The 24,060-nt window shown below is 41.7% G+C and overlaps 1 long non-coding RNA gene across 3 annotated transcripts in view; it reads right to left on the bottom strand.

Annotated features, from left to right (window-relative positions):
• Window positions 1-24,060, bottom strand: part of LOC307226485 — a 134,985-nt gene that overhangs the window by 56,102 nt on the left and 54,823 nt on the right. For 2 of the 3 annotated variants that reach the window (XR_013843464.1, XR_013843465.1), the window contains exons 2-3: window positions 9,436-9,613; window positions 6,965-7,326 (exon numbers count right to left, since the gene is read on the bottom strand). This is a non-coding gene — a long non-coding RNA (uncharacterized lncRNA). The remainder of the gene's footprint in view (window positions 1-6,964; window positions 7,327-9,435; window positions 9,614-24,060) is intronic. The other variant, XR_013843466.1, reaches the window with a different exon arrangement.

Genomic DNA, 24,060 nt, shown 5'->3' with positions numbered 1-24,060 from the left:
ATTAGGGGATTTGTTACCCTGATGCTCATAATCCCATTATCAGCATTGTTTACAGATGATAAAAAGGGTAAAAATACAATAAAAAGCCAAGAAATTCATAAAAACAGGAAGATAAAGCAGCAGTAAAATTCCCCTTCAGGTGGGAATTTAAAAGGGCCTTCCTGGCACATGCTTCCTGAAGAGGGAGTTCCACAAATAGGATGTCACAACAGGGAAGACCCTCTGTAGTTATGCACCCATAACTCTTCTCTGGGTGAGGAGACACCCAGAGAAGTTTCTGTGACAACAATTTTAGCATGCAGGTAGACTGATGTGAATGCAAACATTTCTTCAGAAGCTATGCCCCAAGTCCCATGTTACAATCTTCAATCATACTCACAGAAACACCATGAACTGGTGCTGTTCTTTAAGCACATGTGAGATATAATCTCAACACCCAGCCTAGTAAGTTGTGTAACATCTGCATTCTATACAAACTGCCAATTTCCAGTCATTCTTCAGGGACAGCCCCATGTACAATGCACTGCAGTAATCCATAAATCTAGAATAGAAGAGTTGAAGAGAGTTTGAGGATCATCTAGCCCAAGCCTCTGTAATGCAGGAATATGCAGTTGACCCAAATGGGGCTTGAACCCATGAACTTGGCATTATCAGCACCATGCTCTAACCAACAGAGCTAATCCAACCTGAGGGGTACCATGGTATGGAGAATCATGGCCAGGCTTGTGTCGCAATATGCTAAATGTGTGAATGGGCCCTTACAGATAAAATGTGAGCGCAGGACTTTAATTTTGCTTCTTGTAACTTCAACTGCCAATCACCAGGTGTATAATAAAAGAATGGAGCAATAAAGTGATGTATACACATATATGCACCAATTATAGAAATAGTCTCCATTAAAGTATTCATTTTCTTAATAATGCAAGATAGCATATGGAGAAAAATCAGAAATATAAAATTTTGGTCCATGTAAAAATACAGGGGGGAAATCTAGAATATATCTTATTTTTGCAGGCAAGTGCCTGTGTTGCCTCTTTACACCCCTCTACCCCCAGCTATGTGGCCTGACTCATGGCAAACCCTTGTAAATAGCATGGCTGTTTATCTGAGCTTCTGATTATTCCAATGGCCCTCTATGCTATTTGGATAAATGATGTGCACTGTAATCATCACATCATTCACAGTGATCTAGGAATGTAGTCATGCTTGGCATTTTCAAGGATGGAAGAACTGAGTCACAAATTCTGGTTCCATCTGTGTGCCTGGGAATCTGCATTCAATGAAACTAGAAATGAATTGAAAAAACGTTAAGTGTACCTCAAGGCTACCCCATGATTCAATGGTACTAGAAGTTCAACAACCAATTGTTCCATGGCCAACTCCAATACACTAGGTTACCTTAGACTAATTAAATGAGAATGTGTCAGAGGAGCATGGATAAGAACAGCAGAGTTAAGAAAATGATGCCTTGCATCTAATCTCATTCCAGTTGAACATGTTTCTCCTGATTCAATCAAATCAAGGCTAATTCAAATCAACAGTACTAGTAATGGCTGGTCTCTCCTTGGCTCAGCTTGGACTTGAACTTGGCAGAACCTGGTTATTTTTCCAAATGAAATAGGAAAATAACCTGGCTCCTTTTTATCAGAACCCAGTTCAGAATTCAGAACTGAGCGAGCCTTCCTTATGAACAGGAATGAGGGTCATTGGAGCTTGGGCCTCCTCACAAACAGAGAAATTCCTTCCTATTGCTAATACCAGTATTACACTGATAAATATTTATTCCACAGTCTCATATATTGGGCCAAATAACTCCAAAATTCAATCTTCTAAACCACGAATGGAGAACATTCTTCTTTGTCAAAAGCCACATTTCCTCAAGGGGAATATGTTGGGTACCACATAGTGGCAGTGGGTGGGACCGGAACCAAAAGTGTATTGCAGTATTTGCAGGATGGCATCTGTTTCTCACCCTATTTCTCTCTGGCACCTACAAATATGACAGGGAAAAGAGTGATTCCCCCAGAGATGGACCAGAGGCAAAGCTGGTCCTACCATTTCTGAAGTGCTGCATAAAATTAGGCAGGGGACATGTGCAGCCTTGGAGCCACATATTGTGTGAGTGAAATGTGCCCTGGTGGAATTGGTTGTTAATTTATTAACCTCCTTAAGCTTTATAGTTCAATATCCCCATATAGTTTTTCATAGACAACAGGTGCTTTTGCTGATATTCTAGGCAGTTCCTCTATGGCCATGCAGTGAAAGCAAAAAAAGAAACCAGCTACAGGATGTGATGAATTTTATAATTCAACAGGGAAATGTATCTCCTATAACGTGTTCATGGTTATACAGAAGAGATTGTCTTATCACCAGCAACATACCACTGATGGAATTGGATGATTTCTGTGATCAAACTTGTTTTAAAAAACTAGAATGAAGAGAGGATGGCTACATTTATTCCTGGAATAGAGAAACATGTCACTTGGTTAACTGAGGCCAGTTTTTTATTATTAAGATTCAGTGGAAAGGCAATCTACAACACGTACTATAGACCATGCAGAAATGCTATATAATGCAGAAGCTGCCTTGTGACCTTTCCTCAACCTACGGGCATTTGAACCTGACCCATTGGTTGCAACTTTTCAGGTGTTGAGCAAAGCATTCTTGATTAGTGATGGGGCCAGCCACCTCTTCTCCGCATAAGGTCCCTAGCGGGTTGACATGTCATAACGTAACTTTCAGGGGCATTTCTAGTCCCTTTGAACAGGTCTTACTGGTGGTGGTGGTTGATAAAATAATGTGAAAATTTATTTTAAAAGGCAGCCCTCAGACAGCGGTGGAGGAAGCCACTCAGGCACCTGGGGTGGTGCGCCCAGGTGTGGGGCGAGCCGCCCACAGGGGCAGGATGAACCGCAGGGCTCCCGAGTCTGCCTGCCTCCTCCCACTCAGCCGCCCTACAGCTGGGGGGAGGCAGTGGGAGGACCATTTGGGCAACACAGAGCCTGCCTGTGCCCTAGCCACTGCATCTCTCCCAGGAGAGACACGTGGCTCGAGAGCACTGCAGGCCCCACGGTGAGTGCCTCCTGGCATTTTGTCACCCCCCTCAGTGACACCCAGGGCGGTCCGCACCCCCCTCCTCCGCCCCTGTCCTCAGATCACCTCATAACCATGTCTAATAACATGTAAGTAGTATTTTTTTTAAGTAAGAATGTCATGTAGATTTTAAAAAAATAATGATGATGAGGAAGCACACCAGAACAAGTTTTTTAAAATAAATTTATACAAAGGAGACAGACCATCTGTCTTCCTGGCTGACTATACCCCCCCTCCCCCCAGTCCCTTGGTATGTGGGTCAGTCTAACCCCAAAGGGGCTCATTTCCACACCCAGATCCCAAAGCCATGAGTAGCAGTTTGACAGCAGGGATGGGGAGCCCATGTTCACCCCCAGATGTTGAACAACAGCTTGCTGTTCTAGGCTGCTCTGGTTCTGCCTCGTGTTCCTGAGGATTTTGCATTCCTACTTGCTCTCTAGGGTCAGAAGAGCTGAGCCAGTGGCAGAATGGCTCCTTAAGCTTACTGTGACATCCCAGCAGTTCATCTAGTAACTGCCTGAGGCTATACATCCCCCATCCCATAGTGTGGCTACCACCATCACCAGTAAACATTATTTTTAATAAAGCACCACTAAGAAAGAGGCAGGTGGTTACTGATCCTTTGTAAGCTGTTAGCAGTCTAGATCCCATTGGACATGTTTTCATCTGGCATATCAGCCAATCCATTTACCCTACTGACATGAACAAGGTCAGATTCTAGGAAACATCTCCCTTGCAACTCCTTGCAACATCCTTTGCCATAGTTACTGCAAAAATCAAACATATATTTCAAAACTTTGCGAAATGTGCATTGCATCGATTCTGAACTGCCACCCCCAGCCCCTCGGCTGACAAGCCAGCTAATGAAATCTGATTAGACACATAAAGAATGGGAGTAACAAGGAACATTCCATATAATTATGCTGTTTCAGACATCTTTTACTTATAAAACAAATTTCCCTCAGAAGTGTCCTTTTAGACAACCCACCAAGAGGCTTGCCAGCTAACAGGATCATGAAAGCTGCCCAGGAAGAGCAACATATCCACACCAGTTAAAATGCCTTCAGCATTTTAATGCTGTTGAGTGATTCTGCTAAATAGAATGATGGGTGAATGACCATTCTTTACAAAGTCACTCAGCTACAGCTATGCCCTTGGCAAAAAATAAATAAATTGCAAACTTATGCAAACTGCAGGGACGGACTCTGTCGAACTACAGGAGTTAAAAGAAGGAGAAGGGGCTATCAGGATACAATAAAATGATGAAATCCACTCCAGCTGTTCATAGGTCTGACTATGCTCCTGTCATCAACAGTTGGAAAGGACCTTGGAGAAAACCCCTTCTCTTCTCCACATTTTTCATTATTTGTGCTGTGACTATAAGCTGATTTAGAGGCCCACATTCAGACAGCAAAGGTGCAGAGAGAGGCTTTTTTAGTGGTTCTCCACACAACAAGGACATACCCACAGAGTTATAAAATGCTTCAAACTGCCGATTCATCAGAATTCAAGCCTCTGCACTTTGGGGAAGTGTGATCAGATCTCTCTTTGGGGGCTAGTCCTTTGGAACTCAGGATTAAGTCAGCAAAAAAGGAAGTCCTGGCCACCACTGAGAAATTTTTCCCTCACTCGCCTCATAATTAAGCTTGGACTTTCTGAGCTTTCTCAGAGAAAGCTGAGGGACTTTCCAAGGAAGCTTGTCTGGGGCAGCTTCCCTCCCCTTCCTTCCCACAAACTTACTGTCACAAAGTAGGAGGGTTCCTGTGCAGCGATTCAGCACATGCCTCATTTTATGGCCTAGCCACTTGTGTATATATAGTACCCACTGCCATTAAGAAGAGTGGCCCAAAAAAAAAAAAAAAAGGAGTTCCCAAAGCTTTTAGCTCAAATGATTGAGCAGTGTTAAGTTTTGGATGAAGGTAGGGACTTATTGAAGGGATGCGTGTCTGATGGTGGAGAGTTTTGGTTCCTGGTGAGCCCATTACGAGTTGGGCATGAAATTTTGGAAGGTTTGGACTTGATTTGTAATAGTTGATGAGACATAAAGTGCAGTTTGAAGGGGTTCAGTCCCCCACATCCATATATCAATCTTTGTCCTCCCACAATATATTCTTTTCTCTTACCATTCCACCCTCCTCCCTGGGATTTTGGACATTTACCAAGGCATTTGGGAGGGACATCTTATATGCTGATCTAGGAAATATATCTGCATCAAGAGAAAGTAACAAAAGATAGGGACATTTGAACAACTTAGTAACACGATATTATAGAATATTCTGTTCTGTAATGTAGGTATTTTTATTTGTTCACTTTTTTTTTTTACTCACCCTGAGTCTTTGGGATGGCTCAGGCCATACATATATAGTAAATACACCTTCTCCAAGACCAGGGTGCCTAAATGGAAGTCGACAACCTTTCGATATCTATCCTGCGCTAACAAAAGTAGCTGACAATCTTTCAGTATCAATCTGACATCCACAAAAGTATTTTCTGTTTGCCTGCTTGTCAGTTCTGCTGTATGAGTCAGAGACAAAATAACTTTTTATCCTGCTGATACTGTTGGCCATTTCACTTACCAGGTAAAACATGCACACACAAACATACACAATTTGAAACAAAATGTAACACCCATAATCGAAACAACCTTGCTTGCTTACCTAGCAGAATCACATAATCCACAAAAATAAAATACAGTTTAGGCTACTGAGTTCAGCTTGGCATATTAGAGTGTGATTGACTTAATGGGATGGCTGCAGCTCCAGACAGGAGTTACCTTATTAGGAAAAAAGCAATGAACAAATGTCTCATTTTAAGATTCCCAAGGAAATCCAACGAGGCCTTTGCTATCAGCCTCCATTTCCCTTTTATCCCAGCTTCAGCAGAGTGTTAGAAGAGTCATGCCATGTGAAGAGAAAATATCTTTCAAACACAACTTACCCTTAATTCCATTCCTGGAATCTTGGGTGGAAATCTTATATGACATGACTGAAACCTCAGGTGGCTTTGTTTGCTACAATTGTACTGGCCTGCCAGAACTGATCATCCCTCCCTTTGTACTCTTTGGTGAGATCAACACCATTCAATTAAAGCATATTTAATACACATGACTTTCCCCCAAATGGACCCAGGGAACTGTAGCTCTCCCCTTACACAGCTACCATTCCCAGGGATTGTACCTTTAACAAACTACAGTTTCCAGGATTCCTTGGGGGAAGCCATCTGCTTTCAATGTGCTTTGAACGTATGGTGTGGATGTGACCGTATGCATTACTGATGAATATGGCAGGAGGAGGAACAACCATTATATTATATTATATTATTATATTATATCATATCATATTATATTATATTATAATCATCATTATGATTATTTCAATACTCATTCACCTGCCTCTGTAAGAAGGGTATCCCAGCCTTTTTAAAGGAGAAAAGAAAAGCACTGTTTTCTAAAAATGATGAGGCCCTAAATAAACTAAATCCATCAGTACATCAGTACATCAGTACCGGGTACACTATCTAGAGGACAAGATTTTTGCATTAAGCAACTTTAATGCCATCATCTGGGAACGCTAATTTGTAGAACTCTTCCATTCTTCACTCAGTCTCAGTGTCGGAGATGGCATTTCTTCTGCATTGCTCCACTAACAACTGCACGTCCTTTGCCAAAAAGGAAAAAAAAAGGGCTCAGCACTTTTCCACCTGCCCAGTCATATAAATCAGCTGTGTGTGAGGCCCTAGACAGGTGAATTTGTCAAGCCTTAATATAGTCTTGCTACAAGTGAGCTGCTATTTATGGTGAATATTTTCTACTTGGGTTACAAACCAGAGTTTCCCTCTCCCCCGCTCTGCCCTCTCCTTCTGTTTTGTTTACCTTGCACATTTGGAAATTCTTGTCAGAGGATCCCTGTCTTTGTTCAACATCCGCTTTCTTGTGAAGGTAGTTCGCCTGTGACAGGTGAGGCTCTTAACCTGCTTAGCTTCATCTCCGCTCCCCAGAGAACCTGTCCGTCTCTATCTTCCAGGTTCATGGTCTTGCCTCTCAGCCGCATCGACATGTTCCTGGGACATTAACCTGCAGGCCTAAAAAACTTCACAAATCATTCCAACCGGAGAAGCACTTATACAAAATGTGTTTGATAGTTGTGCTTACCTTTCCTGCAGGCTTGCTATATGCCAGGCCTGCATAAGCTGCACTCTCCATTTCTGTCACTCATGTCATCTGCTCAGTGAAATCTAAAAGATCGTTGAACAATGTGTTGAACTATTTCCATTTTTTATTTGTCTTTTCTCCCCCCCACCACCACAACCAGGTCTTAAAAGAAGCACACGGCAAAGGGCTGCTATCAAGCAGGATGATACACTGGGAATGAAGAAAAGCATCTACAAAGAAAAACGCTGAAAACTTCCCAGTAAAAACTATGAAGATATCACAAAGTGACATGGCTTCTGTGCCTCTCAGTAAGAAAAGAGGCCCGCCTTTCTTTCCAGAGGGATGAAAAAAGGAAGTACATGGAATGTTCAGGAAGATAACTTTCAAATTCCACATCTCAGTAGTAGATTTTTCACTAGAATTTATTATAGAAGCTGGAAGGAAGGTGTGAAACAATGACCCCACAGCCCATAAACTTCTAGGTATATTTTGCTAGGGAAATAAATTATTCTTTGGTGATTTAACATATCTCTGGTTTGTAATTACTACTCAGTCCAATACCTTTCTGAACGTTTGACCTGACAGGCCCCATTTATTCATTTAAGAAGAGATTTACTTACTGAAGTTGCTGGAGGGAAGCTGTGCATAAGCCTGTATTGTGGGTGTCTGTGTGTCTCTAGATATATATGGTTGGGTTTTGTCTTCCTACCATAGCCAGATTAGACACAATGATATCAATGTGACTTCAAATAATCAGGACAAGTTCAAAAGACTTCAATCAGCCCACTTAGTAAGTATCACTAAGTTTGGATCCAACAGATAATTTATACTTGGGGTGAGGGAACAAATTTTGAAGGCCAGCCCCAGATTTTTGCCCACCAACAAAGTGAGAGGCAAAAGAGCTGCCCTCCTGTCTGTGACTTGCAATGAGAGAGTGGCAAAAAGGAAGGATGGAAGATCATGTTAGAATTACCCAGTGTATTTTACCATCTCTGTCATCAATATGCTGTTCTTCACATCAATCAGGGTGGACCAAGCTATCCTCAGACTTGATACACTCACTGCCTCCTGGATACCACCATAGATGTTTCCACATGTATGAGAACTGTAAGGGTTTAAGGCATCTTTGCCCTGTTCTTATTTAGATCTCAAATCCTGATAGCAAACCATTTCAGGTAAATAAGGTCTTTCCCTTGGTTTGGCACACACTTCTACAACTTCACACTTAGCTGGGCCCAAGGTGCATTTGTGGAAAGCCAGACTGTTGTAGTTCACATAATAAGCGAACTCACTGTTCTACCTGCATGTCTGGGACAATTGCCAGGAGACTTCCGACCATTTCAATCAGAGGCATGGGTTATAAAGCTGTCAGTTTCCTTGTAGGTTAATTTGCCTTTCTCTTGGTCCTATCATTCTGCTCATTTACAAAGAAATCAGACCAGTTCTTTGTGGGTATACTTATACTGATTTCAGTGTGAAGACTTTCTTTCCCACTTTTCCTTGCCTTTCTTTTGGGGTGGGTGCAACAGTGGAATTAAATAGAGCTTTAAAACCGAGATTTGCAATTTCATCATCACCGCATTGCAATGCTAATAGCATTCTTGTGGGTAACCATACTACATCCATTTAAGGTGACCTTCCCCAATCATTCACAATCTCAGTATTACATGATCAACAGAAACTATGATGTCAGTTAAATACCATCAAAAATATATCATGGGTGATACCCGGTGTTAACCATACTCAAAATAGACTCATTGAAATAAGCAGAGTTAAGTAAAGCTCACTCTACTGTAAAATGGTAATAGTAAAATGATCTGAAGGTACACAAGGCCACCATCTTGCTGACGGTCAGTGTCTGAATGAAGGGTTGACTGGAAACCATATGTGCATCATCATGCATGACCATGCAGTCATAGTACTTCTTAGGATTCCTTTGTATTCAGATGATATATTGCCTACTTTTATGCCCTTTATGAATAAATGTGTTGGGGGGTGTATGTGTATGTACACAAACATGCATCTGGGGGGTGGGGTGTCAAACTGGGTCTTTGCCCTCAGTGACAGAAAGCCTAGTTTCGGCCCCACCTTGTCCCTTCAATAGAGAAATAGCTGAAGGAAACAACCAAGCCTTCTTTGTGGTTGCACCAAAGCATTTTCATTGTTGTTGTTGAAAACATCGCAGTACTCACTTATTGCAGCAAGCACTTCCAGGGCTACAGCTCAGGCTGCTGGTGTTTGGTTTGCTGTGGTCTATTTCTGGGTTTGTTGTCTTTGTCCATGGAATTTTCTTGGCAGGGATACTGGAGTGGCTTGCCGGTTCCTGCTCCAGGTTCTCTTTTGAGAAGAGAAGACTCCCTGGGAAAGACCCTGATGTTGGGAAAGATGGAGGGCACAAGGAGAAGGGGACAACAGAGGACAAGATGGTTGAACAGTGTTCTCGAAGCTACCAGCATGAGTTTGACCAAACTGCGGGAGGCAGTGGAAGACAGGAGTGCCTGGCGTACTCTGATCCATGGGGTCACGAAGAGTTGGACATGACTAAACGACTAAACAACAACAAATTTCTGGGATTTAGACCTGTTGCTTACTGTGCTGCTTATTCCCCATCCTGCCTCCTGCCCACTTTATTTTGTGTTTATGACTTTATTGATATTTTACAGTGTTTTGTATACATTTTACATCACTGGTATTTCAGTGTGAGGATGGCATATATATAAATAAATAAAATAGATCCGGAATGCTCTGCTGCCTCTAAGCAAGTGCCTCTTTCCCTGTAAGAGAATGCTATATGTAATCTGGCATGTGAGAGAATAGTCTATTTTAATTCTGTTCATCTGCTCTGCAGTCCTCATGTGATCAGCTGTGGGGGCGTACAGAGCTGTCAGAGGGATTGTAGCAGGTTGTGGGATTGTAGGGACCTGGACATACATTAATCAATTATCTCTAAGCCCACATGCAGATTGAATTGTGTGAGTATAGTACCTTTTTAAAAAAAAGTCACAATGATTGCACAAACTACAGTCATAATTGATAGAAAGGCCAGCTCAAACAACTGGTGCTTCACATGCCTGGATAGCTCAGTTGGTTAGAGCGTGGTGCTGATGATGCCAAGGTTGCAGGTTTGATCACCATGTGAGGCAGCTGCCTATTCCTGCATTGTAGGGGGTTGGACTAGATGACCCTCAGGGTCCCTTTCAACTCTACAATTCTATGATTCATACTGAATTACAGACCCACATTCCTGTTCCATTGTAGTCAGGGTGAAAAGCACATTTCGTCAGAGTGAAGACCTTCATAAAATCTACAGAGCCCTTGAAATTAACTGAACCAAATCACTGAGACACACCTTTCAATATATTGTCCTGAGCAAACTCCTCCTTCCAACCTGCCTGTGGAGGAAGCATTTCTTAAACTTGAGAACTGGGTTAATGTACTGTGTGCCTGCCATAAGGCACATAAGTTCAACAAAATCAGGAACGGCATCTTTGGAGCTATGGGCAAAATATCCCATGTTATTGAGTCTCCAGACCTTAGCATTATCACCACTCCCAATTGTCATTGCCTTCTAATAAGATCTTGATGGTGAAAAGGGGACTCTTGGTGTTTGATGCTGCTTGCTTAAAACTTCTAGCTCTTGCAGCCATGTCATTATGGAGCAACCGAAAAGGCAAACGGAGAAGGATCAGGATTTATTAAGTAGTGTGATCTTGCTCAAAATCAAGAGGCTTAAGAATCACAGGCATTCGTTACAAGTGAGTACCCCATATCAACTTCTGTGTGCAACCCCCTAACCACAGAAAACATGTGAGGACTCTGTCTCAGTCGTTGTAAGCATGCCTGGGAAATGGAAAGAGAAGTCATTGGGCTTCCTCTCCTGCCACCTCTCCTAGTTTGTTTTAAATGCCTGGAGGTGTTTTTAGAGGTTTCACGAGATGCAATGTGTGACCCAGAGACATACAAGTGAGTGAGAAGATTGCCATTGACTTCTAATAAGATCTTGACCATGAAAAAAGGACTCTGGCCAAAGCTAACAGAACCAAAATGTTCATGTAACATTCAAAATTAAATGAAGTATATGAAAAACAAACATTTTCCTAAGCCTAAACCATGATTACAATATATTCTAACTCTGCTCAGTGGCAGCCATTTTGCCTAAATCAAATGTTACATGTTATTTTAAGCAGCTCATAACCAAAGAAATTGTCATTAGTATTTCCCAGTGCTTACCTAAGAAACAATGCCTATGTTTCACATTTTCTTCTTGTATATTTTCCTTTCTAATATGTGTCTCTTAGAAAATAGCATTATGTTATGTTATAAAATAGCTACAGCAAGTTAAAAATATGAAGTACCTTAAGTAATGCTCCTTCCCGTGAGACACCCTTTGCTAGTAGTCAGTAATGCAATCAGATATCTAGAGTTATTGCAATTGCCTGCCAAAACATCACTCATGTCTATTAAAGCATCCTGAAAAACGCCATTATATCAATTCCAGCTATAGCATAATTCCTTTTTCTTTCTGGAATGTTGTCTACTATGAGTCTGTCCACTGTAGTGACTGTCTTGTCACTGTGAATATTTTGTAAATCATAATTCAATGGCTGATTGGTGATAGTGGGCAGAAGAGAAGAGGGATTTGTACCTTTCGTAGAAACAACTGTAGTACAGCTGAGTCTGCTCCAGCCCAAATCTGTAGTCAGAAGCAGCTTCTTATAAGGCATGATGTTGCTCTCCTATGTTGCTCTGCTGACTGAGAATTTATGCTGAATTCAAAATGTGAGTTCATAAAGCATACGCAAAAGAAGCAAAGCTAGCCATGTTCGCCCAGAAGAAAAAATCCAAAAACCAACATTTGGGCAATACCTTTCTTAAGCCAACCAAAATGTTACAAAATACTGAGTATACTCCAGAACTGTTCATCAGGCTTATTGGTAAACAGAGAATAATATTAAATATATTATTATTATTATTATTATTATTATTATTATTATTATTATTAATTCGCCCTTCATTCAAAGATCTCAGCAAGCTAAATACAGATCCCTGAAGTTACTCCAAATGACTGTGGGGTATGTGGGTGGTATAGGCATGGATAGCGTGATTAGAGTCACAGGCTAAATACACTATCCTATCAAAGCACCCTATTCCTTCAAGGCACATTTGAAGTCCATTCGTTCCCTCAAAGAATTCTGTAGTTTATCCCTCACAGAGGTATAATTCCTATCAACGCTTAACAAACTACAGTGCCCAGAATTCTCTGAGGGCAATGTATATGTTCCAGGCATGATAGAACAGGCAAAGACGGAAAGAAAGAAGAGCACAGTTCTGCTTGGCCCATTCCCAGCTGCTATGACAGGCAAGTCACAAATTAACCTTGACATCCATCTCTGTATATGTTTGTACCTTGCTGATTTTCACATGGGATGGTTGCCCTCCTTCCAAGCAGTGCACGGAAGATCCAGCAAACTCTGCTTCCAAGCTACCCCTTTTACTAACTCCCAGATGTTTTCAGCATAGATGCTACAGATCAGCTGATGCTCCAGTCAACTTCATCTGATTTAGCCTAGGGTCAGTTGGTACCGTAACTAAGTACAGAGGTGTTTAACTTGTTGAAATACTACGTGAGTGTCACTGGATTGGTTCATGTAAACAGCTGCTTAACAAATCCAAATAAATGCCTGATGAACACAACATGGATGGAGCAATTGTGGCCTGTATGTTTTTCAATGCATTTTAAGTTAAACAGCAGAAAGTAGAGATTAGAGCTTTTGGTATTGCCATTCTATTGCTTTAGAAGTAAAGCAGAACTGCAAAAAAAAAAAAAAGCCTATCCAGGGGGATGGGGAGAGAGACACTACATGCAGAACGGGTTTTGCACACATTCATCTGCACGGGCGTTGACACATTTGCCAACCATTCTTTGTAGAAATCTACATTTCTGTCCCTAGTCAGTCCTTCAAACCAAAAGAATTTCACATTAGCATGGAAGACCTTGTGAACTTTCCAGTGCCTCAATTCCATACTTCACAGTGGCATCAAAATGGCCACCGTCTGTTGCGTTGCATCCCACTGAATATTTCACCGTGCACGCAGCATAGATTCCTTTTTAGCCGAACACGTATTGAACTTATTAAAGTTAAAGTGAACAGGCAGTTCACTCATACTACCACCCTACACATGGGACAGCTTAATGGCACTGTGATTAATATATGCATAAGTACAACCTGCATTATCAAGAGTAAAAAGCAAGCTAACGACTCGATTGCATATAATTACACACTATCAAAAGGTCCTGTATCCAGCACTAAAGTCAGGGGAAAAGACTTTTACCTTAGCAGAACCTAGGTATAACTTCGCGGTCCTTCCTTCTGAATGTATCACTGATCAGCTTGATGCCCACTTGAAGATTTTTACATTAAAAGAATTTTGGCATGTTTTAAAGGAAATCTAGCAGCCACATTCTCAGTTCATGGCAACTTACAAAGTAACATTTTCTTGGGCTGTCCATGCTAAAACAACTTCACTGATTTCTTTGGAAATGAGTCCTGCCCATTATGTCTCTCTAGAAATGCAGGAAGTGTGTGTGTGATAGAGGGGGGAGTGCTATCTCATCTTTGCATATTATAGGGAATAGAAGCAGAGCCCCTAGAAAAGAGATTTTGAAGAACTAGTGTTGTATGCAAATATATGGTAATAGATGTCCTTACATTAAAAACAAACTGAGTTGAATAATTGTTGATTTTTCCAGACCCCATGAAAGCCTTTGTAAAATCTCAAGCTCAGCAATTTAATAGAAATATTTTAACATGGAAACTTGAAGAAATGCAGCAAAACAAAAAACAAAGTATATGTAGCCAGCAGATATAGAGGTATTTTTAAAATGTACAGGCACGCTATCATGGATTTACTAGTGACAATTATTTTTAAGTGAATTCAAATAACAAATACACATTTCATAGATTATGACGTTTCACACTGCATTTCCCCCCTCTTTTTTCTTTAAAAGGAAACAATGCTAATAGTTTCCTTTTCCCTACCCTCAGTGACTATTTACTTTCTTGATGTGGACTTTCAAAATACAAAGATGGTTTTGGCAAGTTTTCAAAGTCTTTCTTCAAAGTAAACTCTTAAAGACTTTTTTTAAAATAGAAACATGAAGAGTGTCCCACTAAGGAGGATTCAGAATGTACCATTTATGAAAGAAAGAAAAAACCCTGCCCAATAAATGGCCATATAGTCACTTGTCAGGGTCTTCTCTGTTGCCCTGTTTTATGAAATTGATTTTGGAAAATGAAACTGATCATAAGAGCAAGCCATTAAAAAAAAAAAACTTTGTACAAAACAAAGCGGAAATGTTTCCATTATAAACCCAAATTTCAAAAAATAAAGTTACTTCTTTTGCAACTTTAGTCAAAGTTATCCTGTTTTCCAGAGCAGCTAGATACGGAAGTGCATGGATGGAAGGCTTTGATCAAGTGGGGAGAACCAAGTTGGGGACATTTGCCAATTTCGCCTCCCCATGCAGCTCTCCACTCCCTGTTCTGGAAAGGTCCCCCAGAATTCCACTCCAGGGATGCTCCGGCTGGTGGGAGCAAATCTGATCATTGTTTATTAAGAATTAGTGCATATAACCTACTCAACTCCCTATGCAACCAGCCCTACTGAAAGATCCATATGCAGCAATCAGACCTAATGGCTAATGGAATATGCAGTAAGAAGCATTAGAATGCTCTGGGTTACCCACTTGTACTTTACCATGGTAACCCTGCTTTCTTAAAAGAAAAGCTAGCATGACTCAAGGTACCTTCTGACCTGCTCTAGCATGTAAACTATATGCAGCAGTAAAGTCCTTCCTTCTGCAATTAGGGCTTTCATTGTACATGCAGAAGAGCAGGATGTAAACTCATACGAGATCCCACACCACACTTGAATACAGGTCAGAGGCATTAATAACAGAGCATCCCACGTGGACTGGCAGATTGGAATCCACCTGCTTGGCTTCTGAATGTGCAAGACTGTGCATATGTGGAAACAGTCACACTCAAGGCCGGCACACAGCATTCTTGGGCAAATGCCAGGATCCAAGCAACACCCACTGCTGTAGATGCCAGACCCTGTCTGCCCCCTCTCTTTTTTGCCAGATGGTGACAGAAGCCATTGGGTTCTGACAAGACACTCCTGAACTAATGCTCCATTTCATGGCTTAGTTAGCCATGGCATGAGGGACTGCACAATTACTAGGGGAGAAGCAAAACATACTGAGGAAGCAAGGTGGAAATATAGAGTGGAAGAAGGTGGACTGAGGACTGTTTCACCCAGTTCGTGAAAAAGCACCTTAATTTTGCAGGAAAGGCACACGCTTATTCCACAGACATTCTGCTTCTGAAAAAATGCTATGAGATCAGCTGTTGCCACTCCCCTGCCTGCAAGCCATGTGGAAGGAGCTTCCCTACGTTCTTATAACACATCCGGCCTAACACATCCAATCCAGGTGCAGCTTCTGCTAGCAGTGTAGCTCCTGTTGGTCCGGGTGGCAACAGCAAATATGCACACCCCATTCTTGCCCTCTTGCAGGACATCTTTGGGAGAAGAAAAGGCCAAGGAATAAAACCCTACACAAATCCGGAGTGGAGTCCCTAAAACAGTTGGATTGCATCTTCTTCCAGCAACTCCTGCAGCCAAGCTGGTGTCAAATGTATTGCTCTGCTTTCCTGTGAACCACATCAGCAAGTCCAAGAGGGGAAGGGGTCTTGTCGTCTGAGCAGCTCAGGACCTCCATACACACTGCCTAGGCTTGGACCCCAGAGAGATCACTTCAGTGCTGCAAGCACTCAAAGTCTCGCACAACACAGGATCAAATCTTGAGCCCCATGAAATGCCAAGTGATATTGTCCCACAGTATCATTATATGAATCCCAAAGTTTTTTCCTTCACCCCAGCAGAGAATTGGAGACATGGGCAGTTTCTCACCATTTAGTCCATTGTTGCTTTCCAGTTCTGCCAATGGTGTCTTTATGATACATGGTTTATTTACACATATATACAACCTGAGCCTACAAATAGAGGAGTTCACAACATTAAGACCCCAAGGGGCCCTCGCTTCCCCCATAGCCATAGCCTTGGATTCAAACAGAAATCAAATATCACTCTGGCTCTCTGGCTTCCTGCTTCTAGCTCACATCACTCAACTCTCCTCTCTGGACTTTGTCTAACTATCAGCAAGTTGAGGATCCACTTCCACAGAACCACCTCCTTTGCTCCCTTAATAGCCCATTGCCTGGGCCAAGGGTAGGCAACCTAAGGCCCAGGAGCCGGATGCAGCCCAATCGCTTTCTCAATCTGGTTTGCGGATAATCTGGGAATCAGCATGAGTAGAATGTGTCCTTTTATTTAAAATGCATCTCCAGGTTATTTGTGGGGCCAGCCTGGTATTTTTACATGAGTAGAATATGTGCTTTTATTTAAGATGAATCTCTGGGTTATTTGTGGGGCATAGGAATCCATTCATTTATTTTTTTCAAAATATAGTCCAGCCCACCACATGGTCTGTGGGACGGTGGACCAGCCCACAGCTGAAAAAGATTGCTGACCCCTGGCCTGGGCTATCACCTCACCTGGAAGCTAACCTGGCTATTCCAAGAATTAGAAAGGGGCTCTGCCATTCAGCCTAACCTCCCCACACACACACACACACGCAAACTTAACAATATATATAGACCCCAACACTTGTCATCCAGAGAGGGGAGTTACCATCTCTAAAATTACCCAAGCTGGGATATTAAAATGAGGCAAAACTATTTGTATGTGCCAACAAATAAGTTTTATGATATAAACAAATGTCTAGAAAATTAAAACCTTATGATGTTGGCAGCTGCATTCTCTTAAGTGAAAAAGTAGAGAGTTAACTTAAATAAACTTCCTAAGTATCCCATTTATCTTTTGAAAATATTTTTGTGGAATAGTTAGTGAAATATCATGAAGTATGTATATTATCCATGGTGGAGTATTCACCTTAAGTGTATTACACTTATCCCAAATACTAAATCTAAGTAGTGCTCCTCTTTCCAAATGTCTGGAAATCTCTTTTATCAACCTATTCAAATTCATTATCATTTGCTTCCTTTTCATGATGCTCAAAATCATCAGCTGGAGGTGGCTGCCTTGCTGTACCTAATGATAGGGCTGGGCCTAATGTGGAGAAACATGGATCATGCATACATGGGAAGCAGAGGACAGTGGGCCCTTCACATCATGTTTGAAGAACCCCCTTCCCCAAGATTTCTGACAGCATAAAATATTTTCATCTATTGCGGGGGGGGGGGAGTTATTGCATAAGCTGAAGCAACTGTATTTAACTATGCACAGTGAAAGGAGATTGATGAACTGGCATCGGAGGCTTTTCCTAACGTTCAACACCAAACTTCTCAGCTTCCATTCCAATACTCTCCCGCAATTTTTTTTCTGAATGTTTAAATCTGAAACTTGAGCAAAGAAAAAAAAAAGTATACCGACGGTAAAACTGGCCAGCCCCTGGCAATTAACAATGTATTTAAAGAAATGTTCTTTACCTCAAGACATTGCTCTGCTTCCACCAATTCTCCAAATTCGGAGGCACCAAGCCATTAAAAAAAGAGAAAAGAATGCCCCTTCCCTTTCATGTTCACAGGGAAACTTATTTTATCCAAGCTTGTTCCCTCAGGCAAGAGTCACAGCAATGCTGCGTAGCATAAAACATACACACAGCCTCCTGCCAACTTCTCTAGCAGCCGATTGTAATGTGCCAAACCAACTGATGCGGATCCCTGAATCTCATTCTGACAAAGCCAAACACCTGCCCTGGTTGTTCAGGTAGAGCTGTTGTAATGAAGATTCAGGATTGGAGGGGGGGAGTGTTGAAAATGCATTTTATCCATACTTGTACTCTGTCTGCTTAGCAAACACGAAAGGCTATTCATTAGCAAAGGGTCAGCTGTAAAGCTACACAAGAGGGGAGCCATTGTGGTCTCAGCTATAACAGGCCCAAATAAAAAATTCCCATGTCTATCTAAATGTGTCAGAGGTCATTTGAAAGGTGCCCTTCCTTCGTCGAACGCTGCAGCTTCGAGGCAGTCAGAGTACTGTTGGCAGAAACCTGAGTACTAGTTTCCTGCCAGGATAAATGAATTAATTTGCTCTGCTTTCCTTTATTAATTTCCATGGTGCACACAGCAAACCATCATGGTCCTCGTTTGTCTCTCTTCATGTATATCTAGGGCTCCAATTGCTGAGGTTCAAACATGGCATCACAAGGGGGATGCAAGTCTACTGCTCTCTTGCATCTCCTCTGCAACATGCAACATCATCATGATTTGACATCATTTTGTTTAGAGTTTACCCTCCCCTCCCCAAAGCCAGGCTGGGGAAAGCTCCGCACATTATGATGTCATGACACTTGTTGCCTTTTAATGGGCATTCCCAAACAGACCTGGCCCAGAGAAGCAGGTTGACACCAACCTTGCTTCCCTCATATCATCTTCCTTGGGCCTTTTTCTGCTACACGGCATAGAATAGAATTGCTAGCTGAAACCAACGGCAGGGCTCATTATGTCCAGGCCCAAATCAATTTTACAAGCAAGGTTACAAAATGAAGTATGTAAAATAATCCTAAAGGAGAGTACCTCTGAGCATGAGCAGGGATATTTTCAGAGTGCAAAAGTAGCGGTCAAAGTCAGCTGTCTAGAAAAGCTCCTCCTTTGAAGACAGACGTTTGCCAATGGAAACCCACAGAGAACAGGGAGAAACACAGATAAAGGTCAAGGACTGTCCTTAACAAAACAAACCTGAGATTTAGGGATCATACACACTTCTGTTTGTCCCATGATTTCTAGGGCCCAATAGGTTTTTCTTTCATCCCGCCGTTTTCCTTGGGGAAACCTGCCGTTTACTGCCGAATCAGAACAAACATCAGTCAGGTTTTCTACGGATTGACATTTCTTCTGATTCATCAGTAAGCCGCAGGTTTTTCTGGGGAAAGCAGCACAAAATAAAAACCTCTCAGGTCAATGACTAGGAATCCCAAGACAAACAGAAGAAAACATGAGGGAAATGAAAGTGCGGAAGAGCCCAGAGTTTTCTTTACCCACCCCCATTTCACTCCAGAGGGCAAATATGCAGAATGCCCCTTGTTTATGTCAGAGTTACATTTCTTCCAATGTTGAATAAAAGGGGATATTCCATTGGCTCTGGATGAGGACACAGAAGTGCTGCAGTGAGGGGAGAAGTTACACCTGGTGAAATTTTCCCCTTCCAGAATCTGGTAGCCCCCTGTGCAAACTTGCTGCTTTTTATTGAATCTCCCTGCAGTTGCTTGCTTGTTTCTTTAGAGCATGTTTGATTAGCAAGATTTAGCTGCCTCTTCCTCTGTTTTTACTGTGGGAGATATTTGTCTAGTGGGAAATATATATTTTTTTCTCTCTCTCTCAAAAGCTACCAAATTGTAATGCTAATCTATAAAAATAGCTAGCAGGACAAGGGGGGGAGCCCAGTCGTTATGTTCTGTAATCCCTCTTTGAGAAAATGTTCAAATAGTCATTTTGAAAAGTTGTTCTCACTCGTACCAGAGACAGCTGTTCTTCACACATACTGCAAATGTTTCTTTTGAATTCCTGAGGACACACAAGTTTTGATTCGAAGCCAGGATCTCTCGAACTGGCAAAAACTAAACACACCCAAGGCTGCTGTTTTTACTGTCGCAACAAACTTTCTTCCACATCTTACAAGGGTAAACCTTTTACCCCCATATCCCACATTGCATGATTAGTCAAATAGCTAATGTCTTGTCCAAGCAAAACACATTTTGTCATTTCTTGAAAATGTTACCTTTCACAGAAGTATAGTATTTCTGACCAGCAGGGAACATATGTCAACATTATCTATTATTACACAATGTCAGAACCAGAAAGAGAAGGTGGGTGGTGGCGTGAAGAACAACTTGAGCAATTTTCTAAAACAGGCATTTGAGAAGTACAAAGCCAGAATGTTTTGTCTGATTTTAGCTGTGTCAGCAACCTGGTCCTCCCTCTCCCGCCGACCACCAGAGCAAGACTAACACAGCGACGAGTGACCCACTGCCTAGTTTGTTTGTTAGTTAGAGCCAAACGTTTGCTACATTAGAATGTTTGAAAAGAACAGCGCGCGCGCGCACACACACACACACACACACACCCTTTCAACAGAAGAAAAAGAGAACCTAAAATGTGTGACTAACTGGGAAAAGTCAAACCCACTAGCTAAGGGAAGCACTGAGATTTTAGAGAATTCACATTCTGGCCCTATTTGTAGATTTCTAATCCCCATTCTGTGCGATTTATAGGATACTTCACTCTGTGCAGAATTTCCATTCATCTCTCTGCTTGATGTACATGGGCAAGTGGTATCAGTACAACTGGATTCACGCAGTAAGGCAGAGGTATGAGGGGCCCCACCTTTCTCCAGCATAGCTGCTGTATTTGTGGCTGTGTACTAGAAAACCCAGGGAAGAGACACCTTTCTTGAATGTCCCCAAATTCCATAGACTTAAGCTAAACATATTTCAAGATAAATGACAGGCCAACTTCAGACAATGAAAGCAAATCAAATAAGAGTTTGAAAATCACTGCTCTTAGGATCAAGATAATAATCTTAGGCCATCCATTTCTGATTCATGCTTACAGCACATTCATAGAGAACAGGCGGCCCATTCCCATGACCACTGAATCTTTGGCACCCATCGGGATAAGTACTGTACTTGAAAATCCTGTGCATGCTGCTATTCAGTTAGCTATTCCGTTTATGTTATGTCTTTCTTCCATCATAGGAGCCTAGATGGTGTGCATGTGGTTCTCATGTGGTCTTCTGACCCACTGTCATAGTCTCGTTGCTGAGCAACAACATGTACAGCTCAGTGGAGTGGGAGGCCAGTCAACCAGAAGAGTCTCTGAGGTGTACTTGCCTGGAGGCAGAGTCAGCATCTGAAGTCAGGTCCAATCCTAGGGTTGGGAGAACAGCAATTCACACAGTCAGATGGTCCAGGGGTTAGGGAATCCAATGGTCAAGGGTCAAGACCAGCAGGAAGCAGCAAGATAGGACCAGGAACTACAAGCATTGTCAGCATCTGACTGCTACTAGAAGCTCTGCTTCAGAAGGCTGAAGCCAGCTGGTTCTCATCAGCGCCTTCCTCTCCGAGTCCTTGAAGGCTGATCAGCTGCAGGTGGAGCCACTTTCCCTTCTCCACCTTCAGGCACAGCTGACTGCTGGTCCATGATACCCATGCACACTGCCCCAACCCAGATTTGCTTAGCTTAAGGAAGCTGACATCACCAAATGCCTTCAGGCCATGTCCTGCTTCCACAGCCTATGACCATGGTTGTGGGAATAGGCCCTCTGACCCACCCCTAATTGTGTTGTATGCAGCAGTAAGAGTAATCTGAAGCATCCCTGCAGGAACTTGCAGTTTTTTTTAGAAAACATTTTAGCTCCCCAAAAACACTGCTTTTGCCCTGGAAAATGAAACAGACAAACATTTGTCCAGCTCTATATAATTCTTTATAGGTGGCTTTTGTCTTCCAAAAACCACATCCCTTGCATTACTGCCACCACTACCCAATATACAAATTATTAACTCAGTTTCCCAGCAATTATATGCTTTGCATATAGCAACATGTCTGAATCGGAAATGGCATTAGATGAATATGAATATGATAGATATAGATATATGTACACACACACATAATTGAGGTGAGGTATCTTAGGTTCACACAGTGGAATATACTTTATAGCTGCCCAGTAAATGCTATAAATTGATGTTTTCAACAGCTGTGAGTCAGAATTAACTTTTCACATAGACAGCTAAACTATCTCACACATATATACTGCATCCCTTGACATACAGATTATTCCCTCAGTTTCCCAGCAATTATTTGCTTTGCATATAGCTACATGCCTAAATCAGAAACAGCACGATAGGAAGATGTATACATAAATGCATACTGAAATGAAGTTCATTGTGTTTATATTTAACACAGGCAAATATAGTTGTGCCTTGGGTTACAGACGCTTCAGGTTACAGACTCCGTTAACCCAGAAATAGTACCTCAGGTTAAGAACTTTGCTTCAGGATGAGAACAGAAATCACGCGGTGACAACAGAAGGCCCCATTAGCTAAAGTGATGCCTCAGGTTAAAAACAGTTTCAGGTTAAGTACGGACCTCCAGAACTAATTAAGTTCTTAACCCAAGGTACCACTGTACACCTTTATAGCTGCCCAGTAAAAGTTATCATGTATTGAACAAGGTAAGGCACTCTAAGGAGGAGTAGAGGAAGAACTGCAGGTAAGGTAATAGCCAATACATACATTGTCACTGTTACAGAGGACATAGTCCCACAATCTGAGGAGACCCCTAACTTAGAAAGCTTACGATTGCATGACTGGGAACCTTAAACATCCACCTCAATATGTGAGCAGGTGCTCTGTTGCCCATCTCCCATCCATACTTTCCCATACAACTATTCATACAGTGTTAATGCACAACTAGAGCATGATGCTGATAACAACAAAGTTGCAAGTTCAATCCCTGTATGGGACAGCTGCATATTCCTGCATTGCAGCGATTTGGACTAGATGATCCTCAAGATCCCTTTCAACTCTTCAGTTCTATGATTCCATCCAAGGGTAGGCTGGGTAGAGCGTCTTCAATCGAGGCCAGGTTCCAATTCCATTTTATTGTATAGATTTAAGTTATCGTATTTGGTGTAATGTTTCATGGTGTCTAAGCCATCCTGGTAGTTTTGAGAAACTGCATGGCGGTAAATATGATTTGAACATACAATACTAGCTATGACTGCAATCCTATTTATAATTGCCCATTGAACTCAATTTGGCATACTTCTGAGTACGATGCCTAGGATTGCACCAAAGATGATTAGCTGTATATGTTTTGGTAGACTTTTCAAGCACAAGGAAAGAGTTGAGGGGTTTGCATTGCAAAGGTATGCAGGAGGTCTAATCCTGCCTGCATTCAACTCATCACTAGCAATAGACCCGCATTACTTCTTTAAATATAATCAGTTATTAAAATACTTGTACGCTGGTTGTGATTTCAAGTAGGATTCTTTTGGACACCACATGTCTAATAGCCATGTGAATCAATCAGCCATTGGTGTTTAAGAACACATAAATTTGATACCCAAGTTTCAAAATAATTGCTCCCTTTTTTATCTGAAACTTTTCTCACCAGAATTGACATGTACAAGCAAACAAACCTAAAATCTGCTATGGATTTATGTTGAATTTCCACATCCAAATGCCTATACTAGGGCTGTTGCTCATCTGAAGAATTTATAGTTGATTGATCGTTTGGGCTTTAATCAATCAAATAATTAAATCTGCATAAATCTGCATATTAATAAAAATGAATTAAATAGTAATTCTAAAGGGCAAAAAAGCATTATTTCTTCATATTTAGATTCATCATTCATGCCACAGCAGGCACCATTTCAGAAAAGACTTTCCATCTGTGTGTGAGAGAAGGAAGGATCCTTCTCTCACACATGGAAGGAAGGCAGGAACTTTCAAAAGAATGAAAACAACAACAGCCTCCTGTCTGATTAGTCAGAGCCACCTTTTAAACTGATATATCTAAATGGTTAATCTACTAAATGTCACAGCACTGGTCCACCTACAGATGTAAAATTAAGAATTCAAGTGCTGCTTCAACTTCAGAGACTGACAGTGCCATCCTATCCATGTTTCTCAGAAGTAAATCCAAGCATATTCAGTGCAGCTTACTCCCAGGTAA

The sequence above is a fragment of the Podarcis cretensis genome, assembly GCF_951804945.1.
Source record: "Podarcis cretensis genome assembly, chromosome: 1".
NCBI classification, from domain to species: domain Eukaryota; kingdom Metazoa; phylum Chordata; class Lepidosauria; order Squamata; family Lacertidae; genus Podarcis; species Podarcis cretensis.
This window is presented reverse-complemented; position numbering and strand designations above follow the sequence as displayed.